Below are 11036 nucleotides of genomic sequence, written 5' to 3'. Positions count from 1 at the left end.
TCGTATCATTGGAATCCAAGTAAGAAAGAAATTGAAGGTTTGCTGGACAGAAGGATTCACATGTTCGCAGCACAAGAAAACAGAAACCCACGATTGTCAAAAGAACAATGATTAGACAACTACCTATATATAGAGATCCACAAAACCTTTTTCGCATCCTTCCCTAATGAGCTATATGAGTGGATCACGATGCTAGCAGCTTGCCAAGGAAGGTGGAAACTTGATGGTCCTATTGTATGGACCCCAGAGCTAGTGTGAAGGTTGGAAGCATTGGAGGGTAAGATCGCGTGCACCATCGATCATTGGCTCGATCGCATTATAGGAGGATTTGTTACTGAGTTTGCGGTTGACACCTTAGTCAGCTATAGTGAGGCAGAACGATGTTTTCTCAAAGGACCACGAGTTAAGTACATAAAATATTTGAATACTTGGATTAAAATGTTGTTGTGTGAAAAGTAGGCTATGCAGCTACCTTGATGTTTTAGGCTACGCGAAGCGGAGAGGTTTTCAGGAACAAAGGAAATAAGGGTCCAGAAAATAGTCCCTTGATTTCACCTCCATGAAGGGATAAGGAAGATCTTGTGAAGGTCTCTCCATGAAGTTATATTCATGTGATAAGACAAAGAATTCTATAAATACCACCCCTACCCACACCACCACCATGATTCATTATGGCAAACACAATGAAGTTGCCTTTGTTCAAAGGCTTGGGAAATGAGGATCCAGACCAATTCTAGTTCATAGTGAACACTGTATGGGAAGCTCAAGGTGTTACAGATGACCATATAAAGAAAGCAACACTGGTTAGCACCTTGTAGGACCACGCGCTAACCTGGTATATTAAGTACTCCAATGATAACTCGAATGCAAGAGTAGTGGACATCGAAGCAAAATTGAATAGGGAATTTAGCAGGCCTAAATCTAAAGCACAGTCGATCATTGGATACAAAGAAATCATGATGCTACCAGGCGAGACACCTTGGGAACTATATCAGAGGCTGAAATGTATGATTCAGAAAGCCAACATGAATTTGAATGATGGACAACATCGCGAGTGGTTTTTAGCTTTGCTACTACCACACCTAAGGAGTGCATTGTCACAACAGAGGATAAAAACTCAGGTAGAGGCCTTGGAGATTTCCATTAGACTACATGAGACCCCAATGCAAGATCCTAACCTAGGAGTTCAGTAGATCCACGTGTAGCTGAAGAATCTGTGCCTTGAGATGGAAAGCTTAAAACAAGATAGGACAATTTGACCAGAAGTCCACAAAGAAGTATGGTGTGTGAAATGCAAGAGTTAAGGCCATGAAAAGGACCACTGCCTAGTCTTTACAAATTACCTTACAGGAGGAAGATTGATGCCTCTAAGGCCAGAAGCTCAAGAAGGACCTAGCGTGGCTACTACTTTGTGGTGCATTATCTATCAAGTAGCTAGAAAGCATGCCACGGAATAACTGCCACTTGTTACAAAAGTATACGTAAGCTTCGAAACAGTTGTTCTGCAACTTTCGTAGATTGGTGGGACATGATGAGCGTGCTTGTAGGAGCTATGAATTGATGATGGATAGAACACTCGCCTATAGAGTTCAGGCTGAAACGCGGCCTGCAGACCAGAATGCAAGGATCATGTAGAGAGGATTTTAGGGGTGCAGACGAGGCCAAGGCAAAGGAGGACCTAGTAGAGGTCGCGGAAATTGATTTGCTATAATTTCAGAGGACTGGAACACTATGCCCATGATTACACTAATCCAACACCTCTGCCATGAAAGTATTGCACACTGTTTGATCATGAGACAAAAGATTGTCTTACGCTGATAGCTAGGATACATGACAAAGGGGCACTACCACCTCCCCCAACTCAGAACCTGCAGATCATGAGGTCTGAGTCACATGAGGAAGATCTAAATGTAAATATAGTGCTTCGAAGTGGAATCGTGATGGGAGATGACAAGGGGAAACAACCAAAGATAATACTTGGGTTCGCAAAGCCTCGGTGAAAGAAGATGAGTTTGATTTGGAATGCGCTCAGGAAACCTTCATGGAAGCTAAGAAGAGCTTATCTAAGGCCTCCACTTCAAGAAGTAAGGATAAGCCTAGGCCAGAGATGGACCCTTTATGCTCACAACTTTTTAGGAAACATATATGAGGTTACTGCGCGACAATAAGGCTGTGAAAGGGTTAGAGGAACGCATTGGCGAAATAAGCTAAGTTTGATTTGGAGCACACTCGGGAAACCTTCATGGAAGCTAAGAAGAGCTTAGCTGAGGCCTCCACTTCAAGAAGCAAATATAAGCCTAAATGGAGATGGAACGTTTGTGCTCACAACTTTCTTGGAAACCTGTATGAAGTTTCTGCGTGACAGTAAGGCTATGAAAGGGTTATAGGAACTCATCAAAAGATGTGTTGGGACTGCGCCAGGAGGAACGCACGTAGTCTGGAAGATCAGAAAACATAAAACAAGGACGGGGCCCGAAATGAGACTCACTGCGCAAATCGAAGAATACGAGATGGATCAAGTCATTCTTGATTTGGGATCAGATGTGAATGTTATACTGAAACAAACATGGGATCGAATGGGGAGACTCGCACTGCAATGGTATTTAATTTAGTTGAGAATGGCGAATCAGTAGAAAATCATACCCATGGGGCGATTGCAGGGAGTAACCGTGGATATTGAGGGAGAAAGTGCACTGATAGATTTTGAAGTAATAGATATTGTTGATGACAAAAATCCCTACCCTGCACTCCTAGGAATTGACTGGGATACTGATATGAATGGGGTAATCAATCTGAAGAAGCAAAAGATGATCTTTGAGAAGAAATCACTGTGTGTAATTATACCCCTGGACCCTACTGAAGGATCGCGCTATACAAAACTGGTCCGCGACTATGAAAGTGATGATGATCTGGACTGTATCTATAAGATAACAGTGTAAGACCAAGACTAGGTGAATCCCACCACAGATGGGTGATTGCATGGGAGTGCGAGAGTTCCAGCACTTCGGATTTCAATGAAGAAGTAGAACGATGGAAAAATTGGTTACACGGAGTAATTACGCTGAATTGTAATATGATGACCTGGTCGCTGTGCTGCATGTTGATAGAAGCAAAAAATCTACCTACTTATGATGGTCTAAATGAGATAGATACCCTTTTGGATGTATTTGAAAGGGAGGTGCCGGAGAAGTAATGCTTCCAGGCCTTGGACTAGATGTTGCGTGCTATGCCCGCAAGATGGTGGGGTATGCACAAGGGGAGTTTTTATGATTGGCGTGAATGTAAGAGAATGATGTGACTATGATTTTGGAAGCCTAAGATGTGACTGAAATAAAATTATGATGATATGATGATCTATGCGTGCATCTGCCCAAGTGGACGTAGGCCTATGGAGAAAAGCCCCAACCTAAATAGGTCCACCTGTACTCCGCGATAAAGTACCTGGTCAATATGCCTGTGTTGGAGGAGCGCATCTACAAATGCCTTCAATTATTACAAGAATATGATTTTGAAGTTGTTGTGAAGCTTGGACGATTGAATGCAGGACCAAATCACCTGTCGTGCATCATGACACGGGAGGAACCTACTAGTTTGGAGGAAGGATTACCTGACGCCCAGCTCTTTGCTATGTGTGTAGTGTATGGACATTTTTAAGATATAATACACTTTCTAACAATCGAAACTACACCAGAAGGATACTCTATCGAGCAAATGAAGGAATTAGTGGTGTTCGCAATAGATTTCTCTATCATTGTTAGGCATCTATACAAGATGGGGAATGATGAAATACTACAAAGGTATGTACATGAGTTTGAACGAAGCAGCATCCTTGCAGACGCTCATGGGGGTGCCGCGGGAGGACATTATGCAAGAAGAGAAATCGTGCAGAAGATTCTATGTGCAGAGTTGTGGTGGCCAACCCTTCATCAAGATTCAAAAGCATATTGCAAGGCATGTGATGTATGTCAAAGAATAGGCAAGCCATTGCAAAGGGATGAAATGCCTTTGAATCCACAAATGGCATTGCAACCCTTATAAAAATGGGCAATATATTTTGCAAGACCCTTTAAACGTCAAGGAAAGACATGTGCGAGGTACATTATCTCTGCGATAGAGTATTTGACTTGTTTAATAGAAGCGCAACTAGTGAAGGATTTCATGGGTGCAACTACTGCAAAGTTTCTCTTTGAACATGTACTGTTGCGATTTGGATGTCAAAAGATCTTGATGATCGATTGCGGTACTTTCTAAAGGCGACAATCAACACACTAATGGACGAATTTCAGGTATACCGTCAAAAGAGGACACCTTTTCACCCAATAGGCTAATGGGAGAGTGGAAGTGTTCAACAAAGTGCTTGAAAATGCACTAACCAAGGTCTGCAATGTGCAGTGAAGTGATTGGGACCTATGCATACACAGTGTTAAGCTCTTATCTAATGACATGCAAGAAGCTGAGGGGACAGACACCTTTTAGGCTTGTATATGGAGTGGAAGCCGTAATGCCTATGGAATACATCATGCCTAGTCTATGCATAGTAGTGCTTAGAGGTATGATGGATCACAGAGCCCTACAGGAGAGTCTCACATAGCTGGATGAGGTCGAAGAAGAACAATTTTTGGTTGGATTTCACCAGGAGGTCCAAAAGTAGCGTGAAAAGGCATGGAACAATCAACATATTAATCTGCGCACCTTTAAGGTGAATGATTTAGTGCTATTGTACAATAGTAAGTTTGATAAATTTCCAAGGAAACTCAGGATGCACTAGTTAGGGCTGTATATTATTAAGGAGATTACCTACGGAGGCGAGGTACAACTGGTCAAGTTAAATGGAGAACCCTTCCCAGGAAAAGTGAATGACAGTTGCTTGAAGCCATATACTGACGATTCAACGATATGACTATATGAAAGTGGAACATTCTTAGCGCTCCAGGAAACTGAAAGGAGATGCAGGACTATAAAATACACTGCCAAGGAGCTGCACGATTTCAGGACTACGCGAAGCAGCAAAGTGTCACAGGGTCCATGACAACGCGAAGACAGCTGCGCTAGTGTGCAGGCTTGCCAGAAACTGACCGTTAAAGTCACTATTCATGATTTGATGGTTGGTTTCAGGCCAAATGGAGTGGGCGACATGCATTCAAGGTGAACTTTATGGGTCATATTCTTGGAAATATACCACCAATATAACCTTAATGGACCAAATGTGGGGGGTTGGTCAAATTCAAATTCAAGAGGTGCTATAAATTACAAGTGGTTGTCCAACAAACAACACTTGGCAATTTGAGAACTAAGTTGTTGCGCGCTCAAGTATTCATGAACCGAGTTTTTCGAGACTCTAAAAGCGAATTTGTTGTTTGAGCAACTACCCGAGACACTGAAATAATTGTGGAGTAGCGCTATGTCAACACTTGAAGAAGGCATGCGTGTTGTAGCATTTTTTGGTTTTGATAACATAGAATATTTGAAACAATGTTAAGTTAGGATATGGACATAACAATATTGAATGAAATGTTTTTATCTTGACGATGATGTCCATATCAAAGAAAATGTTAGGTTAGATGTCTTAACAAATCAAGACAAAAATAAAATGTTAGGTTAGAAAGAAAACAAAACAAAAAAACTCTGAAAGTGAGCAATTCTAAATGCCACTACTATTTTTTCACAAAATAATGGTTGTGTGCAGATTGTCATAAATTCCACAACCCATGATAGTCAAATAGTTTAATCTTGACTGCTTCATGCTTTAAATTTGATGTTATAGTTAGAGAACAAATATCTGGACAAACTGTTTAATCTTGGCAGATCAGTAGTTAGGTAGATAATAATAAGGTGCTCATCAGTTTAATCTAAGCCATTGGATGTTATAAGGTTAGAATTAGATAGTTTGTTTTTTAAAATAAACAGAAAGGAAAAGGGTTTTCTAGCTTAAATGCACCCATTAAGTGAAGAAAAAATGATAGGATAAGAAAAGGGTAAGTAAAAGAAAGGTTGCAAAAGTATGATGATTCATTGGACAAAATGTACATTTTTCATGCTTTACCATATGTTTCTATGTCCATGAGGCAATTACACAAAGCTAATGAAGGTCTACAAGATCAATTAATTAAATTGCCTCATCCTCATTCATTCCTATATTTACTAATTTCACCTTCCCACCTTCATATAGTTCATATTCATTCATTTTCCATAAAATATCCCTTTTCCTAAGGTTAAAATCCTTTTTGCCTAGGAAAAGTGAAAACCCTATGTTAAATCCCCTTTTACCCAAAAACCCACAAAAACATGTTTAGCCTAAGTATTGATGTATATATGTGAAAAGAAAATAACCCATGAAAAAACATTATACTTAGTGTATTTCCCCTTCCCACTCATGTTTCATATTAATGCTAACTTATAGTATTAAACCCCTAAAAGTTCCTTTTCCCGTATATTATTAAATCCCTTTATTAAATGACCCAAAACCATTAGTATTAATATAAAACTATGTATTCAATAAAACATCGCATATCGGTGGATCACAAACTTTACAATGTATATGAATTCTCCTCCAGATTGTGACATGTGATGCGCAATGGACCTGGACCCAACGCATATATATTTCATAATTCATCACCCATTTCACATCTGCCCTCATCACAAGTCCCGACCGAAACATACACCCTCTGCCATTGTGATCTCCGATATGCGATGGGAACCTAGACCTGGTCGCAGTATTATCTATTATTCATTTCCATATTTCATACGGCCCTTATCACATTCCTTTGCGATGGTCCTTTCCTTCACTAAACTATGATTGTGATATGCGATGGCAAACTAGAATTGACAACATTTATCCTCCCGATTTCATACTATTTCAAGTCCACCATAACTTGTTTTTCAAATAATTTCTTTGTTAAAATGTTTTTATGTTTTAAATGAAGAACCAAACTAAACCTCCATTTAACCATAAAACCCCGCTAATATTAGTTTTTAACTCATATATAAAGCCATATCGCCATAATTAATCATTAGGCCCCTCCATGCTGCTCTTTCACTTCACCTCCGTCCGATCACGTTCATTCAAATCTAATGACCCTCAGCAATTTCGGGTTGGCTCTCTGTTCAAGCATTACCTGCCCGAAAAGTGGTATTCCACTGACCTCCCCTTTCTACATGTTAGGCTCAGATTGTATCGGGTGACCCCTCCCAAAACCGCTTGGGCCTGATAAGCAGTGTGATGAAAACCAAAAGCACCTCCTGCATAACAACAAAATCACCACTGTTCACTTTGCGCCATATCTCAAAAAGAAAGTTGTTTCTCTGTTTAAAAGAAAAAATCACCATTTTAGCTTTGTTTCACCTGTTTACACAGTGAAACCCCCATAAACCTCTGTGACCAATAAATCCATTATTTTACTTTCCGATACACTCTAGACTCATTCCAATATCCTTTCGAGCTCAATAAAGCCATTGATGTCCTTCTCTATCACCTAAGTTTTCTTAACAATTTCAGTGTTTTGAAAGTAAAAATTCTCGTTCCAGGCTTACAAAGAAAAATCTTGCATACATTTTGAAGACAAATAGGAAGATATTATTGTTGAAAAGCACAATAAAAACCTGAAATGCACAGTAAAGGTAAAAAGGAACACAATAAAGGTTACTTAGCAGGGTCAAAGGATATTCATAAACTTTAAAGAGTATGAGATGAAAGGTCAAATGAAGGAATCAACCATCGTAAGGGATACAAACAATCAAGTAGCTTAAAGGGAAAAATATCAAACAACAAAGACAACATAACCTAAATAAAAGGTACAACAAGAAGCAGTTCAATATCTGCCCCTATCTTCTTGTATGAAGATCTTTCCTTTCCTAGAATAAATCTTAATCAATTTTAGGATATTTTCTTAGTTTCATTATTGTATAAATAAATCTCTTCTCGAGTCATTAAAGGTTCAAGGTTCAAGGCTTAGGGTTCATTACTTGTTAAGTCATGACTGTTCATTCTACTTTGAACTTGGTTGCACCTTTGAAGGAAGATTTTCTAGACACTTGATGTACGTAGTCTTTCTAGAACCTTAATACAAAGTAGAGGATTCTGAATTTGGTTTTACACAGTTTGTGTTATCCTGTAAGTTTTTCCAGTTATCAATCAATATGTTTTTCTTCATATGCTTATGAATTATAGAGATATCTAGGTAGGAATAATTATGTCTCAATTTACTCCTATAAGCTCCTGAAGTGATCATCCATTAAGAGAATGCATAATGAGCTGTTTGTTTAGCTAATCCCCTCTAATCAATAAATCATCAGTATCTTTTTAAGATTAAGTATATTGCCTTGAATATTTGGAACATAGTTTAGAAGGATTTCATACTTATGATTGTTCTGTTTTACAGTCTGGAAACTATGATAATCATATTTTTTTTGTCTTCTTCTCACCATTATTTGATCTATATCACTATGTAAAGCTTTATATAGTAGCCCTTTTCCGATATATTAATATTATCCAAAGGATTAAGTATTTCAATTCTACATCTATCTTCATTCATTGGTTTTCCAAAACTAAAACCAATAAACCCAAAACAATTATTTTAGATGCTCTGGCATCAGTAGCTAGCCTACTACTATCTCAGAGGTACAACATCAGAGTGTTGCCATTGCCGAGGATTCAAATTTCTTTTAGGTTTCCCTTGGGACAAAAATACTCATTCATTATTTTCCTTTAAGGTGATTAAAGGGTTTATAAAGGTTAAAATCATTCATCTAGGTGACTCCACACTCCCAAGCTGGCACCTTTTAAACATACTAGATCTCATTTAGAATCTATCATAATTAGACCTCTGTCAGATCCTGAAAGGCTTCTAAGAAAATCTAGTTCTAAAAGGGGACACTAACCATCTTATTCTTCCTCTTCAGTCCTACAATTTGAAGAATTAGAATCATTTGACCCCTATAGTAATATCCCATCTGATCTTGATTACTCCCATTTATCACTTGGGGTTGCTAAACTTCTAGATAAAGGAGTTTATTTTAATTTAGCCTACCTTATTCATTCATTAGAATCCCATCCAATACCCACAATACCACTAAGATCACCTAAAACTGAATTTGATTTGGGTGTTAATCTACTAGAATATAAACCCACAGATTTCATATCCTCTACCACCTATCATTTTCCTTCCATTTTTGACCGACCTGAATCTTCTTCTTCTGAAAAACCCGAGGAGACCTTCTCTATATATTCCAATAATATCTTTGAAACAAATGAAGGTATTCCTTTACATGTCCCAAAGTCAGTGCTTAAGACTCCTTTGAATTTTTTTCAGGAGATCTCCTCCTTCACCTCCAACTAGTTCATCAACCCCTGAATCAACATCTTCTTCTAATTCTTCTTCATCCTCTACATCCACAAAAACACCACATACTCCACTTGGACAACCTCATACACCTCAAGCACCTCATACACTACCTGCTGTCATGGCTTTCTGACCTATTATACAAGCTAGATATGCTACCTTAGTCTTACCTAATAACCTTGATGCATTCCCAACTGGATACTTAAATAACTTCCTAGGTACAATGGTGAAACTGGTCCCTCAGCTGAGGACCATTTTCAAGCTTTCCTAGACTTTGCAGACAACATGAATATTGAACAAGAAAACATTTATATAATATTGTTTGTATAGTCACTTGAAGGAAATTTGAGGATTTGGTTTAGGCAGTTACAAACATCTTCCATTAGAAATTGGGAATAGCTTACAACCATATTTAAAAATCAATGGGGTATGAAGAAGGATCCTCTTTACTTCCTCACAAAATTTGAAGAGCTTTAAAGGAACTTCGGTGAACCAATATCATATTTTATCAAAAGATTCAATAAACTCTATCACAAAATGCCTGTTAATTGTAAGCCCCCTGTAGCAGTAGCTAAGTCTAGATTTTCTAATGCTTTTGATGACGACTTTGTTGTTATGCTATGAGAGAGAATTTCTATAACTCTTGAAGATATGAAAAAAAATGCTATAGAAGTAGAAGCAAATATATTAGCCTCAACTTCTTTAAAACTTAAGGAAGAAACGGCCCAAAGAAAACTCAAATCTTGTTCAAGAAGCCTCAAGTTCCTCTAAAACTAAATCAGAAGACTCAAAAATAGATGGAATAACATCTCTTCTTAGAAACCTATCAAATAGGATTTCAAATATTAAGACCCAACCTAGGACAATACAACAAACAGTTACTAGACCCCAAACCAAAATCAAGGTCAGTATAAAAGAAATCCACCACTACAAATTCTTCAAAGACCTAGCAATGATCAATAGGTTCATACTCCTCTATTGATAGATGACCAACAACCTGATGATAATACTATGACAAGTATTGAAGATATTAATAATATGGATTCTTCTTCCAATCAAACAATCATCATTCCTCTCTCACAACAGAATCAGGTTCAAGAAGATCAAGAAGCTTCACAAGGATCTAAATATCATGCTTTCTCTGAATTCTTAATTGCAGAGTTAAACAAGAGGTCTGATCTTAGGCCTAGGCCTAGTCTTGGGAGATCTCCAAAGGAAACTCCAATAATTCAACCACGTACCAAAACTGTTGAAGCTCAAACAACTCTTATTAAGCCCTTAGATCAGTCAATTGATACTACCCAAACCGGTAAAAACATTTTGACTACATTTAGTGTTGAAAAAGAATTAGAAAGGGGTAAGATCACAATTCCACTGTTAGAACTTTCTAAAAGCCCTAGTTACAAAAGCCAAGTCACAAAATGGATACAAAATACCTCATTTGATGCTAAAGGTGATGTCATACATCTGCAAGATGAAAAACCAGCAGTAGTTTTTGGCCCTAATTTAGACATGATAGATGAGATAGTGCCTCCTTTCTATGTAACTCTTAAAACAAATGATTCATATGTTTTGTTTAACAGTATGCTTGATCTAGAGCATCACACAACCTTATGCCAAAATCTATCAGGAATCATTTGAAGCTAACATAACTAGATCCTACCATGACTTATACACCTTTGATTCTAGAAGGGTGCC

This window comes from Pinus tabuliformis, chromosome 4_2 (assembly GCF_031772625.1).
Source record: "Pinus tabuliformis cultivar Carrire ecotype Pingquan chromosome 4_2, CPIR1, whole genome shotgun sequence".
NCBI classification, from domain to species: Eukaryota; Viridiplantae; Streptophyta; class Pinopsida; order Pinales; family Pinaceae; genus Pinus; species Pinus tabuliformis.
Note: the sequence above shows the minus strand (reverse complement) of the source record.